The sequence below is a fragment of the Lathamus discolor genome, chromosome 4, assembly GCF_037157495.1.
Source record: "Lathamus discolor isolate bLatDis1 chromosome 4, bLatDis1.hap1, whole genome shotgun sequence".
Lineage (NCBI taxonomy): Eukaryota > Metazoa > Chordata > Aves > Psittaciformes > Psittacidae > Lathamus > Lathamus discolor.
Genome location: NC_088887.1, coordinates 38,242,656 through 38,262,162, shown reverse-complemented (window position 1 = coordinate 38,262,162; position 19,507 = coordinate 38,242,656). Strand labels below are relative to the sequence as shown.

General features: G+C 43.2%; 2 long non-coding RNA genes across 2 annotated transcripts in view; one reads left to right on the top strand and one right to left on the bottom strand.

Annotated features, from left to right (window-relative positions):
- The window catches only part of LOC136013363 (uncharacterized), a 26,379-nt gene extending 6,872 nt beyond the window's left edge, over nt 1-19,507 (top strand). Inside the window, exons 2-3 of the long non-coding RNA XR_010612239.1 lie at nt 2,563-2,741; nt 19,050-19,507. This is a non-coding gene — a long non-coding RNA (uncharacterized LOC136013363). The remainder of the gene's footprint in view (nt 1-2,562; nt 2,742-19,049) is intronic.
- On the bottom strand, nt 4,393-9,650 carry LOC136013364 (uncharacterized). The gene is made up of 2 exons (XR_010612240.1): nt 9,407-9,650; nt 4,393-5,447 (listed from the first exon to the last, which is right to left on the bottom strand). It is a non-coding gene; the product is annotated as an uncharacterized LOC136013364 (long non-coding RNA).

Below are 19,507 nucleotides of genomic sequence, written 5' to 3'. Positions count from 1 at the left end.
GAACACATCATGATTAGAACATAAATAATCCTCTTTTTCTCCTATATGCAACATCAAATAAACACAGCTGTGTGCACAAGCGGATGCACATACACGTGCTCGTACACATGCACACGTCTCAGCCCCATTCCCCCAGGGCCATCAGTTCTCTGGTGGCATGAGGGGTGAAGGGTTGTGACTGAGGGGTTGGTGACATGGTGTCTGCTGAAAACCTCAGTAAAATAGAGTGGTGGAGCCAGGCATGCAGAGAGCACTCAGAGATGTCACCAGGAGGAAGCAACTGCTCGGCTGCTGGCCAACAGGAAACCCTGCAATAAAATACTGCTTATGTCATGTCTTAGTAATTACGGCACTCACCAAATATTTGCTTCTCTGTGGCAGGATCACATAATGGAAGGTGGCCTTCAATTGGGGCTGTGCTGAGTGAGAGGCTTGCCAGGGCATGTGTGTACTCTGAGCTCTACCCCAGACCTCAGGAGTGCTGCACGAATCATGTGCAGGTTGCCTGTGTAGGTTAGATGCTTCTATAGGGCTGATTTCAAGTACAACACCTGGTACTGTACTTGACCTGGGCCCTCAGGAGCCTGTTTGTACCACACAGCAAATCTGAGGTTCACACTGCTGCATCTGGCCTCGCTACCCAGGCTACACACAGACCCACCTCATGACCAATGGGCATTTGTGTTGGGCAAATCCAGAGCACTGGAGGTGTTGCAGGTGTGCTGGTGCACACCCACAGCAGCCTGTGCTTTCACAATTCTCAACCCAGTCTCAAGTACAAGATTTGTTTTCTCCAGTTTGGGTCCTCTTGCTGGCCTTCCAGAGCTTACCCTTCCAACAGGCATGGTGTTACTCTTCCTTGTCCACCTGAACATTTCCGTAGTAATTTTTAGCACAAAAAATGAAAAGAGAGTTTTATTCATTAAAGACCCTTAAGTAAAGGCAGCTTCAAGGACACTTCCAAAACCCAGCACAGGTAGACCTCGGGTGAGCCACACAAGTGGAAGGGATGCTAGGGCAACTGCTTTCCTTACCAGTCCTAAGGAATTTCCAAGATTAAAACAATTACATTAAACTGAGTCTGAGACATTTAGAGGGATCCTGGATGTGCCAAAGCTCTTCAGCAGGGGGAAAAGTAAATTCATACACCTTTCAGCAGAACTTGCTGGGATCTGTGTGGCAATTTCCTCCCTCTTAGATCTTCCAGTGTTTTTTTCCATGACACGGATAATCCAATCTAATCACTTCCATTTGACCCAGTTTAATCACCACCTTCCTGAAATGGAGTTGAGGCACTTAATGCTAACCAGCAAGCAAGGAGGATGGTTTATAAAAGATCTCAGAAAATCACTGTACAGTTCCTAACACACTCCATTTTTTTCTTTTGTTACTTGGAGCTGGTAACTTCTGAGGCCCAAACCACAACACATCTTAAGGTCACTAAGCTAAAAATACTGACTCTTCAATGACAGAATACTAATGAATTCTCCATAGGAAAACTGATCTATTTCCTTTCTACAGGGAAACACACAAGTGATTAAATATCTAAAGATTTTGTACAGCCTCTCTGCCTGTAACCTTATACACTGAGATTTTGATTCAGGTACTGTAAGCATGTATTTTTCTTCCTTCACAATTTGGTTTTGGCTTATTATTTCATGTCTGTCATCCTGCAACAGCACTGATTTTAATTTTGCTTTGCAAGTCTGACGTTCATTCATAAATACAGTCTCTGCTTTTGAGATGGTTTTGTTTTTTCCTTTCAGGTATATGTCAGGGAGCAGCAGGAGCAGGGTGTTCCACATGGCAAAACTAGCTGGGAGCCCCAGGTAGCCCCAGGCATGATGCTCCTGGGCCAGTAGTGACAGGGTGGGGGTCCCAGACTGGACTTTTCAAGGTGCCTCAGAGCTATTGGTGCACTCAGAGCCCTGATGACCCCCTAGCAGGACAAGAGTAGTGGCCTAATTAAAGCCAAAGACTGTTTCTTGGTTTAGACTATTCCACATTCTCACAAATTCACATCTCTCATGTTGTCTTGAAATCTTCTGTTAAGTGAGGGAATAGACAGTCATGCTGATAGTCCAAACAGTAGGTCAGTTTTAGCTGGGGTTGTCAAGATACAGCCACCTCCTTCTTACCTCCTCCTTCACCCCTCCTCCTTCCTCCAAAAAGGTAATTTTTCGCATATTTCCTTGTTCTCCTTTGAGTGACAGCATTTGTAACCACTGCACTGTGTAAACACGTTTGTAAACACATGCACTCCGGGTGTGAGCTTGGCTAACTGTCCATACACGGTACCCCATGCTTGGCGCAAAGAGCATGAGGGCGAATGTGCACCTAGCTGAGCCCACTTCCACTACTTCATAACTTGAGACAGAGTTTCTTGTGGCACCAAAGCCACTGCTTCTTAGCAACTTTATGCATTTTTCACCTGATTAGCCCAAGAGTTGTTTTTCCCCTTCCCATGCTGACTCCTGGCATCCTTTTCTTGGCCTGTGGATTCTCTTTTCCATTTAATTACTGCTTTTTTTTATTTTTTTTTTTTTGTATTTGTTTGTGTAGGCTTTAAACGTGGATCTTTGAAATAGAAAGATGTTGTCTTCTTGTTTCTCACTGATGATACCATCACCCTCTCTGCCCTAAACACCAAGCTCACCCACTGTTCTACTGAGAAAAGGACCTTGGCATCATCTGTGGGTAGAGTGCATTTGCTCCGTTCAGCCTTGTCATCAGTATCAGCGGTGAGTAGGGTTCAGTATTCACACAGATATCCTACCAGGAAAACATCTCTCACCCCAGAGGCAGGTATCACGGAAGAGCTGGCAGCTGGCAGTCTTCCTATCAAGTGTAATTCCTGTCTTCTTGCTACGGGGAACTTACTCATTTATGGCAATGTGGTAGTTTAAGGCAGAGGCTCAAATAGCAGATGCTTATCTTATCACCCTAAGGCCCCTTGTGTAATACTCCTATCTTCCTCAAAACCAGTGAGACTGAAGGAAGGAATCAGGGCAGCTCAAGGACTTGTGCCAGCTGTGCATTCTTGCTGAGGGTAATGTTGCCAAGGAATGGGGAGGCAATGGAGTTGCATGGCTGGGCTCTGAGAGATGTCAGTCCTGAAAAACTACTATTTAATGAACAAACAAACAAACACCACATTATATCCCCACAAGCATTGTTAGCAGGGAAGCGGGTTGCTTGTGGAGTCTCAATGCCATCTAGCATGTGAACATTGTCTATATTTAATCCTTTGAAACTTCCCAAATAAGAATTCTTTTAACGTGAACTGAAATCTCTGACCTCCATAAAATACACGGCAAGGTTACATGTCCCTACTTCCTCCCTGTTGCCGCAACACAGCCTTCATACTTGTGTGTTTGAATCATCGGTTTTCCAGTGCTAACACCCAGTCTCCAGCAGCGTCACTACATAGCAGGGAAACAGAACACGTGTCGGACAAAACCTGACAAAGCAACACTTGAATTTAGGTCAGGCACAGCAAACAGGAGCTACTTGCATGCTGTACCTGGCTCCCATTCAAACACAGAGCCTGATGAATTCACACTAGCCCAGGCATGCAGGACGGTATCTCCATTTATCCTTTCCACAGAGATTTCTTTTCAGATGATACCTTCAGCTCCTCATTTCAGTGCCCCCACAACTACCATTGATGCAGGCTGCCTGACTGCTGGCCACCCGCATGGCAAGCAGACACACTTGTGTTACTTCTACTATTAACACAAACTCTAGAATCCACTGCTGACAAGCGGCATGTTTGCACCACCAAGATACACATACATCTCTCACTACAACTGCTGCGCTGCCAGCATGCTGCTATTCAGTTGCCAATTTACTATTCAATACTGCTACAAGTACTGTTAGAAAGCAAGCATCAGACAGTGCTGAAACTCCATTTGCACATCCTAAACCATCCAGATTGTCTAGCTTGTCCTCCTGTGTAACTGACCAAAAGACCCACTGCCGGACCTAATAACTTATGATGGACTACTGAAATTCACACGGTACACAGCCTTCATTTGATGTCTTGGATAGCAAATTCACCATTCATAGCTTTTGCCTCTCACCCCACTTCTTGATCCCTTCCCATTTTCCCCCAGATTCTATTGCTTCCTAGTAGTAGCAGCAGACTAAATTTCTGTTCCAGAATTGGCAGAGGCTTTTAACTCTGCATTTTAGTCTGGTTTTGCAGAGCCTTCAATTTGTAATACCTGAACTCTTCATTCACTGGTTGCTGGAGTTGAATTTTGTCCTTTCTTGTTGTCTGTACCAGCCCAAGGCCCCTTTGTGCAGCTCACTCTGCAGTAACGCAGTTATAGACAAATGTTACAAATATTTTGATTAATGTATTATGAATCCATACTAAATGCATGACGATTTTACTATTTGTAGGGATTCTCTTTACTTATATTTTATATTCAAAATAAGAAACTACAAGTATCACAAACACATAAAATATGCTGAAGTTAGCCATAAAGTATTTCTCAGCTTTGCCAGTTCCTGATGGAAAAGAAATTAAACCAGACTGAGAATACAGTAACCTCACATACAAATTTAAGACTAATTTGGTGGCAGGAGATTACACAGACACCAGTGGGTTTTATGGGATCACTTGGGATTAGGTCGCATCTTAAGTATTTTGCCAGGCTGCACCAGAAACCAATCTAGCACAGCTCTGTATGTTCTTCAGCCTATACTCAAAGTTTAACGTGGATACACCTTACTCTTGAAATGATCTTCAATGTTTCCATTGAAAACGTATGTGAGCTAGGCACAGTCAACCACAGCATGATTTCTCTGAAACATATCTTAAATGCTTGGATTCCTGAGCAGCTTTCAAGGTGTTCTGAAGTAAAACACACAGCTTCTCTCTACAGCACACAGCTTCTGCATGTGTGTGTGGGTCGCAAAGGCCAAGTTCATAGACTGCAATAGCTCCAGTCTTCCCAATTGCTCTCTGCTCGGTGCTTTAAAACTGTTTAACTAGTGTGGGTTTTCTTGACATTGCTAGTTCTATGTTGGCTCTCGTATGGTTGGGCATCCCCTCTGTAGCAGCCAGAGTAACTCAAGAGTCCTGATTATTTTCAGCACACTTGTAGAAGTCTGGAATAGGCAGTCAGTTTGGACCCTAATGGTTCCTGCGTGCTGTAATTGTTGATTTGGACGTATTTACCCCTTTTCTTTGCTACTTTAATTGTGTATGTGTATAAAAATTAAGACTCCTGGTAGATAATTTTACTGCAAGTTCCAGGGACTTTGGCTTTTTCTTAGGTGTTTAGATGGGGAACTCCAAGTTCTTTGTCAGCCAATGTGTTGTCTGTACTGTTGCCATACATTAAAGGAGCTGGAATAAAATTGGCACAGTATTCAGGTTTACCCAAATGAGGTTGTTGAGCAGGATCCAGAAGATCTGTATCCACAGAGGGCAAGCACTGCATTTAAACAGAAACAAAGCCAGTGATTTATTTCATTATTTTCTAAGAGCTATCATGGTGCTCAGTACTATATAAACATTCTCTGCCCTGGGTTATTAATACTACCAGGCACAAACAGGTTCAAGACTCAAAACTCCTTACATGAAATATTCCCAGAACAAAAGCTTTAAGGACAAGTTAAAAGGACAAGTTATCCGTAGAGGAATCATGTTAATGAAACTTCAGTCTTCAAAAATAGCTACATGTTCCAATAAGAATAAATTCTCATTTAAGGAGCTAATTCTCTGCCTCTACTACCCCTTAGTGACTATTGCCATAGTACATTTCTGACCTGCTGAGTGTGTATGTGATTCCAGTCTCGTCTTTTTGTTGTGCAATAAGGAATATCCACTCCTTCCACAAATACAGAGAAAAAGTAGGAGATCAGACTTTGGGTCTTACACTACATAATGATCCCCTATTTAAGAAGAACAAGAAGGTTTTGGTCTTCAGACTACTCAGCTCTGGGAATGCTAAGGAGTCACTGCAGGGTCCCCAGCCTGTATCCTGAGTGGGTAGAGAGTGCAACAGAAAATGTCATGCTGGAGGAAAACCAGTATGAAAGGATTGCAAAAGGGCATGTTCTTAACTCTTACAGAAGGACTTAAAAGAGACAAGCTGTTTGGAGGCACACTGGCAGAAGAAAAAGAAGGAGTGTTTTGGAAAGATAACTTAAACATGCTATAACATTGTGAGAAAGGCTGGGAAAACTGTACTTAAACATATCAGGTTGAAAGAACCCCAAAGGTACATGGGTCTTTGATGAAAACATCAGTGAGTATATAAAAAAACCCCAGTGTCTGCATGCTTAGGTCAGTGAAGATTGTATCTTATGCAAGGCCACTTGAAAGACAGAGCTCTCACAAAAATTACAGATTATTCTGGGCCCATGAAAATCATCCTGGGTTTAATTACAGCATTAAAGACAAATCCACAGAGTTGTAAGTTCTGCTGGCACGGCAAGCAATCATTATAAACCTGGAAAAGGGATCACACAGAAATGGTAAACAAGGACTGTGAGAGATTTCAATACCAGATATTTTTGTCTTTAGAAATGTTTTTCATTTCAAAAAAGTCATTAGCACTTCTGCTCAGCCAGAACTTGCTCATAAGACCAACCAGGATTTCTTAGCATAAACTGTTTATAAATGGATACCATCAACTCCCAACTAGTCAGTTTTTCAGAATTTTAAAGATATTTCAGTACATGAATCCCTGGGGCGATGCCTGTCCTTTGTCACAGTACTTTTCTTTTTTCGGTGCTTTATCCTGTTGCAGCATCAAAGGCTCCACACAAGCAAGGGAACCATAAACCAGGGAGAAAGCAGTGAAACTGAGCTCATAGAAAGCACTGTCAAAAGCTGAAAATAAGCCACGAGAGCTAGACAAAGAAGTAGAAAGGTGTATCTCTTTTTATTAGTTTTCAGTTCCAGGAATTGTCTGGAAAGAGAAGGATGTCAGGTAATGATGTCCCTGTATTTTGACATTTAATTACAGCTAATACTGCAATAAAAAGAGGAAAGATGGACAAACGGAAAATTCTGATATTCAGATGACTTTTACAAAAGAAAAAATATTTTGAAAGAGACAAAAAATCAGCCAAAACAAGAGTGCAGAGTGTTCACAACAAGAGTTGTGAACAGTCATACAATACAGTTCCTCTCTCTTGGCACTTTAAACCAAAATTGTGTTATGAATATCGTGATCCAATGCCAGGATGAGTTGCTGGAGATGATAGTTACACTGCCTTCAGTGGGTACTGCATGCCAAACTGCAGATGAATCCCTCAGATCATCAGACAAGAGTTGTACAAGACTGTAACACATTTTACATGCATTGTATTACCTTTGCTACAGCATCCCTAAACTGCCAGTGGGATTTGTGTAGCTGGGCCCTTCTTCCCACAGGGACCCTAAATGATAGCAACAAAAATCTTTGAGTAAGGGTGACACTACAAGGTTGTTGCCTGAGGCAGTGAACACAGTAAGCATTTGAACAGGATGGAAAGTCCTCTAAACCTAAACTAGCTAAACTACACTGCTTCTGACAGGTTTATTTCAGTACTACTCATACACATACACATCAGAGAAAAAATACAATAAACAACTCTGACTTTCTGATTCTAGCTATGTTGTCATTTTGCTTGGAGTGTGACAAGGATAATTGCATGCTTATGAAACTTCTGGTGATAACTTCTTGGAAAGTTATCTGTGAAGACAGAAGAAACCCAACTCTTCCTGCTCTTTGGAACAGTCTCGATGCCTGAAAATTTGTGACTGACTAGACAGAAACTTTACAATACCTGTGTAAATAAGGAGTATTAAAAATTACCATGTCCTGGTAAGTGAGAATTCACACCACTGAAATGCCACCCAAGAATTAATTCTTATGCAAGTTGAAGGCAGAGGAGGATAAAGAGGTAGAACTGCTCGCAGTGGGCTGGATACATCTGCTGTGTAATCCATTTCCTTCTCCTAGCACCTTTTTAGAAACTTTCTTGTCAGAATTCAGACACTGGTGCCCCACTTCTGGTGCTAGATCTGCATTAACATGAATTCTGCTGGGACCTTTGTTTGGCCTTTTCTTACCTCCTGCATTTGTTTGAGAGGGGCTGCAAGGAGAGCCCTAAAAGAACACCCACTGCAAGCCCCTGCCCAGCCCAACACCAGCTTTACTTCACATTGAAGAGATTTGGATCTGGTAATCCAGATCATCCATGTAAGATGAATTTCATGCATAAATGAGCATGCAAATGAACCTATAATGACAGGCCTATACCACGTAACTTTATCTGTCTAATGTTAGATGACAAGTAGGCAGAAGCAACCTTTTGAGGTGCTTGTGTCTCCGGCTGACTCAGCAGGATGACTAACCTCACTGGTGCCTACAGTCAGGCTGGTCATGTTTCTCCTCCCACTGTGCTAGACCCTCACTAGGTGGTTCTTCATATACAGCAGGCAACTCACATGCTACACATGCATCACTTGTGGCATCTGCTGGTATCTTACAGCACAATTATAAAATAGTTATTTGGAAATGGCAGTTTCTTGAAAGGACAGCCTAAGTTAAAGCTTGAGATGCAGCTCTTTTCCTCTGCTTTCTTCTTTCCATTTGTTTCCCCAGCTGCTCTCATTGTCTAGCATTTGGCACTGCTGTAGAAGTTCTACTGCCAGAGTTTTTTAAAAAACTAAGACAACCTTCTGCTGTGGTTTACAGTAGGTCCGTTCACGAAGACCAGAACTTACATCCTGCAATGGCAAAGAGTTTATATCCCTGAGATACTCTACTACTCTACAGCTGTAAAAAAAAAAAAAAAAAAAGCCAAATCAAACCTAAAATAATTTAATATGGAAAACATATTCCAGCTTTAATAGCACACTGGGATTTTATTTAGGTTTATTACAATGAGTCATAGTATGTAAACTTCACATGCAGTTACTGAAGTCATGTGTCTGCCTTATTTTAGCTTTGGAAACAGCAGCAATGCCAAGATTCCTTGTTGCCTTTGAGGGAGGGCTTGAGATTTCCCAAATGACAACATTATGGTACCCTAATAAGCAATTTTGTTGCTTTTTCCCTCTTTGGCTAGAACATAGAGGGGTAGATTCTCTAGACAAGCCCTCTCCATGTTAAATCTTCCTATAAACGCCTTGGCATGTTAATGCTGGCTCAACTCCGCTGGTGTCAGCAAGGGTGGGAGTCCCATTTGGGACGGTCTGACAAAAGGATGCTTTGTTCTGTATCGGTCTGGCCTGCCTTAAGCAGAAGTGAGCCATGCACAGGTGAAATCAGCAGAGCTCTATTAGTACTGGTAGTTCCACTGATACTTTTATTACTGGAGCTGTATGGATTAGAAATCCCTTCAGGGGGGTTACAGTGAATAGAATCCAAAACCAGCTTCCCACCCTTCTCCTTACCTTTCTGGTGGTAGGCCCTATGGGGGATTTAAGTGAAGTGCTGTCCTCATTCATCAGGTGGGTTTCCTGCACTGCAGTTCTGCAGCCCTTCAAATAGACAGAGAGAAAGAGAGGTGGAAAAGGATAGATAAGACTTCTCTGCTTCAGTAAGTGCCATGCCCATTCCTGCAGGTATAAAAGGGTAGCATGCAGTCATCTATATAAAGAATGTTCTTCAGATGGATTATGTATAACTCCCTGATGGCAAGGGTATCAAATGAAGGTCGAACATCAGAGACCTTTAGGCTATTATGAAATATGACTCATGGATTAGTTAACTGCCTGTCAGATTTTCCATTATGAAACTTTAACCACAGCCCGTATCTGAACAGCACCAACACCTGTAGAAGTACAAACAAGTGGTTATGTATGCATTTGCACTGAAGTAGGTCAGGGGATGTGCTATAGTATCAAGAGAAGCTTTTTCTTTAATTACAAACTATTAATTCTGGAATAAAAATTGGGGGGGGGGGGAATTCTGTGGTAGTAAAAAGGATTGTTTTGAAGTACATATTTTCCAAGGATTCTGTGAGATAAATCTTTACAGTTTAATTGTATGTGATGAATCAGCCTAACCCCTCCCTCTGAATATCATTATTTTAGCCATGGTAAACATCAGTGCTTTCTAATCAAAGCATTTACTCTTCCAGTTCCACATGGTGGCATAAGCAGAAGTGAAAAAGCAACTATTCCCATTCTGAAAAATGGTTATTTAAATACTAAACTAAAAAAAAAATAAACATTAAGGATTTTCTTTTTAAATCCATAAGAAGATTTATCCATTTGGTGGAAGACCCTCGCAGGTCTCTCAGCAGCCATTACATCTGGCTGTAAATTAAAAAAGGCAGGAGGTGTGCTCTGAAAACGCACCACAGGAAGTGGGGCACTTGACCTGTGTGTCATCAGTTTGAGGGACTCCACAGGTGAGATTCAGCTCACCTAGTTTTAGATGTTTGCAGTTTCTATCTCTACATCTGAGCCTGTTGCCCCACAGGCACTTTAAAGGTATGTCTTATCTGATCTATTTTAAATATCTACATTGAGATCAGATGATTCATGACCTTAGAGTGCCTTTTTCTCCACTATGACTGTAAATAGGGGCCTGAGGTGACTAGCTTGGCTGGAGAGTCTTCTATGTAGCCATCTACAGCTGATTAGATGAACTCTGCCTGGATGCTCTGCCTCCACAAGGCTGGTGATTTATGTGAAATAAGTTGGTTAACACCATTCATTGCTATTGCAATGTCTTGTATCATAAAAACACTACCACATCTGGCACAAATGACTCCCAGCAGACTGAAACAGCCTAAAGGCTACTGATTGAAGAGGAAATCTAAACCACTTAGATAAATTTCATTACTGTATTATCTTCTTTCCTCTAGAGATGTTCCAGATCACAAGTTAGGTATGGATTTCTCACTCCTCCTACCACTGTGGCATGTAATCTGTGAAGACATAAGTTTCTATTTCCATGCCTGTTAGTCCAGCTCACTTCATAAACACTATATTCATTTAAGTGTTAAACTGCTGCTCTACTGGAAGCTCAGAAGATACAAACTGTAAGGCACAATGAAAACCGATTTATTCTCAAGAAGTGAAGTCTGAGGAGAGCCAAAATAGCACTACATGAATATATAAAAAGTAACTGCAAAGAGGAAGGAAATGAACTACTCTTCCTGTTTACTATGAATAGGCTAAAAAGCAATATGCTTACAGTACAAGGAGACTTAAGTTATTCCAGGGTGAGGTGACATGCAACAACAAGCCATGCAGCAACTTCTTGGAGCTGAACAGCAGCATCATAGATCTTTTAGACAAAGGGGAAGTCAGTGCGATCTGCTGTCTCACAGGGAGGCTGCAGCAGCTCCTGCTTCCCCGCAGGCACTGAGCCGGCTGCCTCTGAATGCGGTGGGAGGGTTACGGCTCCGCGGCGCCTGTGGGTGTCTGAAAGGAGCCGAGGGGCCCTGGCTCGATGAGTGGCTTTTCAGTCTCAGCTTGAAGCAGGGGTTCCTGCTTCACATCTGAGGAGCGGTGGCTGTGCTGACATGATGGCAGCCTGATGCCCCACCTCTTAGGAAAAGCCAGTTGCTACCAGGGTTGGGAGCCTCCCCCCAAGTTTGGGAAGGTAGTTTGTGCTTTGGAGATCCAGTCCAATGAGCATCCGTCCAGAGTGGACGAATAATCTTAAGACAGTGTGATGGACTAAATGTCTCAAAACCCCTTTACCATATATGATTCGAGTGGAGAAGTTGCAATGTACAAACCGAAGCTTGAGCTAACCTTCCCAATGGAGTGTGCCAGAGCCCCAGCTGCAAGACCTGCATTGCTGACCAAAGCCAGCAAAAAGGATAGCATGGTCTTTGAAGAACAGATCTAGAAAGAAAAGACTTTTCTCCTGACATAATTTTTTGTGGTTCTTTCTCTGCTGCCATCGCAGAGATATGAAAGATTATGCAGCTGGGTGCTCCTACTTAATACACCTTGTTCCTCTGCAGGAAATACTGTTCCAGCACCATATCAACAGTGAAGAAAACATTCAGGTTGGGGGAGAGAGAAAGTGATTAAGTTTAAAATAAAAACAGAAACAAACTAGCTTTCATTCAGCCACATTCACAGTCTCACAGGTGCAGGCACCAGGTCAGCACATTCAATCCATCCATCCAAAATCCAGGCAACATGAAGATTGTGCCCAGGTAACAGGTCCAGGATCTGTTGTAACGCCATGGATAACAAGGGATACCAGCTATCAAGTCATCTTCATGTCTCCTGGGTTATTCTTGGGTCGGCGACCATGCACAGGGTTTTGGATGTCTTTCTGTTATGTTTCTGGAACTGGCGGTATCTTCATCCTGTCCCAGGTCTGGCAGTCAGCAGGACTGCCAGGTCCTTTTGTCTCCAGATCTCAGTGGTATGTGAAACAGCAGAGAGATGCCCTGTGGTCTTGATGACCTGCTTATCTGGGTGTCATCGCAGGCCATTCAGACAGCCCTTCCCCTGCTGAGTGCTCCTGCTGGTGTCTCAACACCCAAGCCTTCCCACTCCTTTTCTGTTCACACCTGTATGAACCTTTGTATTATGAACCTCTACACTACTTCCACTCCCTTCCATCTCCCTGCAGATACTTCTGTGGCTAAGGGACAGACCTAATCAATACTCAACAGCAACAGGAACTGGGCAAGTTGGCCTTCTTCCCCCTTTCTCTTGAAGACCACTATTGAGTTTGGTTAATTTGTCCCTCAGTCTTCATGATTTAGGTCTTTTAGTTCCTGGCAGGGCACAGCAAGGCAGCAGTTCCCTTGGGGCTGGGACTCCAGGGGCTCTCCCCAAGGCATGAGAGCAGGGCCTGGCAGCCTGGGCCCATCCTGTTCCCCAGCCAGGACCACCTGGGGATACCAGGGCAGCCTCAGCCCCAGGTACCTCTCCACCTCGAGGACAGCCAAAGGTGGGCCAAGCTGTTGGCCCATAGGTGAGCCTGGCTCAGCAGGGCCCATGGCCAGGCAGGGCAGGGCTGTGGGGAGGTGGAGACACTGTTGGGGCAGGGGCTGGTGGCCCCAGGGGGTGACATGGGCTTCTGGGCCACTGGCAGGTGGGGGAAGCCCTGGAGGCTGACAAGGATAGGGCAGTCAGGGCTGGTGGTGCCCTCAGGGCCCTAACAGTTCCATCGGAATTTCTGAGCTATTATCACTCTAGTATTTGGTCACTGACCCTCTAGAGGTTTTTTCCAAAGAAAACCCTAATGTGACATAAAAGTTACATTTGGTATTTGGAAATGGTAATTGGGAGGAGAAAAGGCTTACAGAAACCAAGGTGAGAAGCATCATTACCTTCTTCAAAGCATAATATGAATGTTGCTAAATATAGGAACCATCTTGACTAGGTGCCTATTTGGATTTCTGCAACTACCAGCTTACCAGTTTAAACCAGTTCACCAGTTCAAGAATGTGCAGCATCCAAGATTTACTGATGGACCTCTTTCATTTCTTCTTGCTGTTGTTAAGTCTCTCTTCTTTTGTCTTCACCTTCTGTTACCTTGAGCTTGCCTACAAGTTAAAAGCACACTCATAAATTAGTCTGCTTGTAAACCAACACAGTGAACTCAAGGCATTCATGCAGTGTTGAAAGAGGGGCAGTAGACAGATACGCATGGCTTTTTCCTATTGAGCAAGATAGTAAAGTAGGTTTTTGGCAAGACTACATTTTAATACCTGTAGGAAAGCAGTGGATGCCTATACTTGCACAGAGGCAGCAGTCCCTACTCCTGCTCTATGAGTGCTGCGCACCAGCCTGCCCCGGGTAGGAAAAAGGCAGTTGCTGCAGTGTGAAACAGCTTGCTCCACAGCATGTGCCAGAACTTAATGGCTGCTGCTTTGGTGAGACTGACTGGTGGTATTTTACCTCTGTCCATCAGACTGTAGCTCCTGCTGAGGTCAAGACCATGCTGCCAATCTTTATTCAATATTTGGAGGACATAATCTGCAGAAGAAGCTGCTGGACTCTCTTTGTTCTGGTGCAGGAAAATTTATTGCTTTGCAAGTTCTTCTTGTTCCTAAATGACCTGATCTAACCTGAAATAAGCTGTTTGTATTCCTGCAAGGGAATACCAGGGTATCCACATGGCCTTTTGCCCAGGTTTAACATAATTTCTTTAAAGCAAACTGCAAATTAATGGTAGTGCAACTTTCCTGTGCAGGCAAGCCCTTAATCAAATTGGAACGTGGAAAACAGCATTTGGGAAGACAAAGCAGTACTTAAGCTTTGGGAGTGAGAGAGGGATGTAACTTGGGAGTCCAGTGCAGATAATGAAGAGATCTGAACGCACAGAGATAAAAGTGCTGAAGGTTTTGAAAATCTAAGCTAGCAATGAATCTAGGTGTATGAAACACAGAGCCCAGCTCAGAACTTTCAATGTTCGTACAACTGCCATCTTCCTTCCATTTGTTCTTCTAGTCAGGAAAACAACCCTTGCCGTTTTAGTCACAACCCACTCACCCTTTCATCCCCTACAACTTCAAGCCACAGGAAAAGCCCAGCATGGTTCTGGCAGTGCACAAGCTGGAGAATTCAGTTAGTGCTGCTTCTCAGTAACAATATTTAATACTCCAAAATCTATCTCACTTAATAAGGAGTACTAGCAACCCTGGGGATCCCTCAGATAGCTGAGGCCACTGCTGCTGAACCCAGACACCCCTGGCAGCTGCACTATGTTGTGCAACTACCATCTGCAAAGGAGTCAAACCTGTTCACACAAGAGGGGAGAGCACTGGCAAGGCTCTTCCTTGAAACCCCAGGACATACCTGCACCATCCCCTATGTGCAGTGTGGCCAGGGAAAATCCTCCACAGCCAAGAGAGGAGTATGGCAGAGTCAGGGGCTCACTGGCACAGCAGGGACGTTTAGCTGGGACATGGGCTGGATGCTGGGAGTGAGGGGCTGGATATTTCATCCAGCTCTGGTCTGGGTATTGGCTAGCAGCAATAACCCCTACTCAGCTGGCTGAGCATCCCCTGTCTTCACAGGGCAGTGATACTTGCTTTGGATCCAGGCAAGCAAAGCAGCCCCAGTAAGACACTAGGCCAGTCCTTTCTTGGGTTAGGCATGTTAACATTGTAGGCTCCAACAAGCAGCATGGGTTTTGTCTTTGCTAGTCTGCTTACTCTTGCCTTGAAAGAAGACTTACTCCAAGATCCAAGCAAGAGACACATTAAGAAGAGAGTGCCATTAGGAACTATCCACCTACAGCAGAGAGATAAAATTAACTGTTGTCTTGTCTCCCATCTCTTTGCTCATAGTCTTGTTCCCCTCTGCTACCATTTCAGTGGCAGCCTTGAGCAGCACTCAGGTCACCAGCTCCTGAACCCTGACTCCAGCTCAAGAAGTATCACCCGTGTGAAATTCATGGACTCATTCTTCCTGGTGTGTGATGCTAGTGTAACACAAGAAATAAGGATAAAACTGTGCTTGTACTTCCTCAGTTCCAACAGAAGCCTGTGGCTGCCTGATCTTGTCACTAAACCATTGCAGAAAAGGACTTCATTTAAAAAAAATAACAAAGAGAAGCCTTCAGTGATGCCTCAGGACTAGCATGATTGAAATGGCCAACCTTCTCTGTGTATCCCTATTCTAGGGTCATAGCTTATAAAGCTGTCTCTCCTTTCTGTAAAGAGTCTGCTTTCTGTAACAGTCTTTTGTGGCTTTTCAGAGAAAGATGTGAATGTCTTTGAAGTTTTCAAACATGCTTCAGGTGTCTTTTCAGAGAATCATCATGAATCTGCTCTTCATCAAGGCCTCCCCTATCAACCATGTACATTCTATCAGCCTCTACCAGTCTGGGAGCATGGAGAGATGAGGGAAGGAGAGCTAACAAGACTTGGTGACAATACACTACCCAAAGAGCAGAGGAGCTCTTAATCAGATAGCCTTTTAATTCTTCATGTAAGTTAGAGGCATAATGTCCTCTAAGACTTAGGATAGAAGAGCAGTCAGCATAGGCAATGACAGAACAAAGTGTTGCAGTGGAGTGGAAAATTTTCTAAACATTCTGTCAAATGCTCTCCGGGCAGAGTTTAATAACCATATTTTTATCAGAAACTCCCTTTATTCCTTAGAATAAGATTTTATACCAAAACAGAGACAAAAGACCCAAACTAGAAATCCATCTCTGTGTATTTTGGCTAGAATAGCTGAAGTAATTCTACAGGCCAAGACTCCGTAGAGGTTTTCCTGAGATTCCCTGCTGAGTCCCATGATTTGTGCAGCAAGCACCCCAGGTTATTTCTTCCCTGAAAAAATGAGGGTGCACATCCTATGCTCTCCTGTTCTATACCTGCCTATCTAGAGAAGGAGGCTGTGGCTCCACACAGGCTTCTTCAGCAGTAGTGCTGGCTGCAGCAGCTCCAGGCTCCTGTTTTCCCTGCCTGGAGCTAGTTACCCCACTCTTGTGGACTGGCATAGGCATTTGTGTAACCACCCCAACCAGACAGAAAGAGTTATCTGGGTGAACAATAACACCCTCTCCTCACTGGTTTATTTGAGAGGCTGAAATGAGCTGGGAGTGCAGAGCTTGGTAGGGACTACATAAGATGGCAATGACAGTGAAAGAAATGCTTAGCTTAAGTATAGCAGCTTTGCCCTGCACACTGAGTTAAGCGCATGTATAGTGGGAAATACTCACCAAATTGAAGAAACTCGCTGACTACAAACCATTCATTTCTTTGGGCAAAGAGCTGACTTAGGCAGGGCTTTTTCCTACCCCTATGAACAGAGTATTTTAAACTCATATCGGTTTTTTCATTCACTGAATGGACTGGCATCACTAACTATACTGGGACAGCTGAAGAGGACACGCTGAGGACAGGAACATATGGCAGGTGCTGGGAACTGCCTACACCAGTACTGCTACAGAAATGTCTGAAGAACAACAGACAGATGTGAGGAACCTGGGAAGGCCATCCAATACAAGCCTGTTTTTGTTCTGAAGTTACAGGAAGAGTGCCAGCTTTAGAAATGATTTTTCATTTTATTCTGACATATATACATTACATTTACATGCACTATTTTAAAACTTATTTGTTGGTCCAAAGAGTTTTGTAGCTGCTGCTATAGGGGAATACAGACTGTGTAGTGAAGGCTTCACTAAGAACATACAGATGGTTGCATGTGTTTCTTCTTCTCATGCTATTCCTCGAAATCAGGAAGACGCTGCCTTCTGACGCCTAAAAATGTCTCCAGAAAACTGAGAAATGATCATGTGTAGCATTGAAAAAATATGCTGTTAAAGACAGATCTCTGATACTAGTGAGAGATACCACTGACTAAAGACTGTTCCTCAATCCTTTTGCTAATCTGTGGCTTGACAACATTAACTTTATATTTTTTTTATTGCTCTATCAGTATGCATATGAAAGACTCACAAAATATGATATGGGGTCTTACCCTCATAGCTAGCTCTGTAGAACAAGCAAAAAGTTCTCAGTACTGCAACCTGAGAATTACATCCACAGTAGGCTTTATTTTTTATCACAGTCTGGATTTCAGGACTGAGTCTGAGTGCCTTACCATTAGTGAAATACCTCCTTCCTTTAGAAGTAAGCCCATAGTTCTGTAAGATGGGAAATCTGCTTCTTAAAGTGGTTAGTTACCATATGGACTGTTGATAGTTTCAACACAGAGAAGGAAACTCATGTATGCAAGGCCAGCATCTATCCTCTTTGGGTTAAAATAATCTAAAAGGCAGCTACAACTTCATAAACAGTGTTGAATTTACAACCCACCCTGCTTGGTGGCAACTAGGGATACTGCTTTCCTAATGCAGAATGATGATCTCCTCAATACTCAGAAAGCTCTGAACTATTTTGAGGCTAATGGTCTTTCAGAGTGCCTACCAGATCAGGCTCCACAGGTGATGGAGTAACAGATTTGCAAATCCTGCTAGGATTGAAGAACTGAGTGTCCACACACCCAACAGTGCCAGGATTTAAGCGCTTTTCTTTGTGTCCATCAGGCAAACTTAGGGAGTTTAACAGAGAGAGCAGGATTTGTGAGGACTCCAGTGTTAGCTTAATGCTTGACTCAAGTACTCATTAGCTGCTCAACTTCCTCCAGCAAATTGTGTCTGAGTCAGCTGCAGGAGAATAAAAAGTGAAACTCAGAGTTCACAGTCCTGCCTAATGTAGATGCTACCTTAATAACAAAGGGAAAACTGACTTCCCTAAGCAATGTGAGGCTCGCGTGCCTGCAGCAGAAGACTCCAACTCTGTAATTTGCTCACTACCTTGAGGCAGGTAGTGAGAGCCTGACACAGTAGGACACATAGAGGTCCCTCTACGAACCTGTTGCAGAGGCAAGCGGGCCCACCTGCCGTCCTGACTAGCAGGACTAGGGACTGAATTACTGTGATACTTCTAGAACTTCTACAGAGAAGGAAGATTAATTCATGTAATTTTCTAGTGCATGTGAATTATATCAAACAATGCTCTTGCTTACAGAAGCACTGCAGACATTGTGGAGATGTAAACATTGCAAAATTGTTCAGAATTTAGAACTGCCCACATGACTGTAAAAAGAGAATACATTAAAAGGTTTATTCAAAATTTGCTTTAAAGAAAAAAAAAACATTCGGTGCTCAAGTTCAGTAACAACTTTTTTAAAAAATACAGAATCTTGAATCTTTTTAAACTGTGAGGCAGCCTCGGTGAACACACCTGCAAGCTTTTAAACAACGTAAGTAGGTGCATCTGGGGAAGAAATACAGATATAAACCTTTAAGTCTGGAGGTATAGCTGGCTGAAGAAGTGCTATGGAAAACCAAAGCAGGAGAATGGTAAATGCTTTGTTGAAAGACAGACCTTGTCCTGTGCAGAACTGTCTGGTTTGTCTGTGAGGAGTATGTGTAGCTCATTTAAGGATATGTTTGCGGGTGTTTATATCTTTTAGGGCTTAATTTCTGGAGTGGAAGAACTTGGCTTCTAGAGATCTAATTTTAAGGGCAGCTCTGTGAAAGAACACTGTGTTCAGCAAAAAAGCCCGCACAAGCAACTACGTAAAGATAGGTGGTTTTATGTGTGAATGCCATGGAAAAGTTTTGTCTTGTTTTTTAATCCCACAGTGAATCTAGCCATCCTTGTGGAATACAAATCTTGTATTTTCTTGTTGGAAGAGTCAGGAGCCTACGGAGAAGGGAAGAGAGGAATAATTACTGTGTGTGTACCAAGGACAACAAAACCCTATATCCTTTTCCTTGTGACTTACTAGCCTCAGAGGTATGCAGATTCTGTAAGCATGTTTGTCAGTACTTTTACTGACCCAAATTCAAGGGAACGGCTTTAGTGTCTTCTGTGTCAGCAAGCTGTGATGTGATGGAAGGTTTTGGGGGTGCTTCTCTCTTTTTCAGGTAGCTTAATGCTTATTGAGTAGCATTTGACAGGTTAACAGTAAGCATGTGTTTTAATGAGTCCAAAGTGGGTCTTTTCGTGGATGTAATGGGGTAGCTTGGTAAAACTGTCACTGCAGGGAAAGTAGGCCTGATCTCTGGCATCTCAAGAGATTTGATGAGTAAACATGATT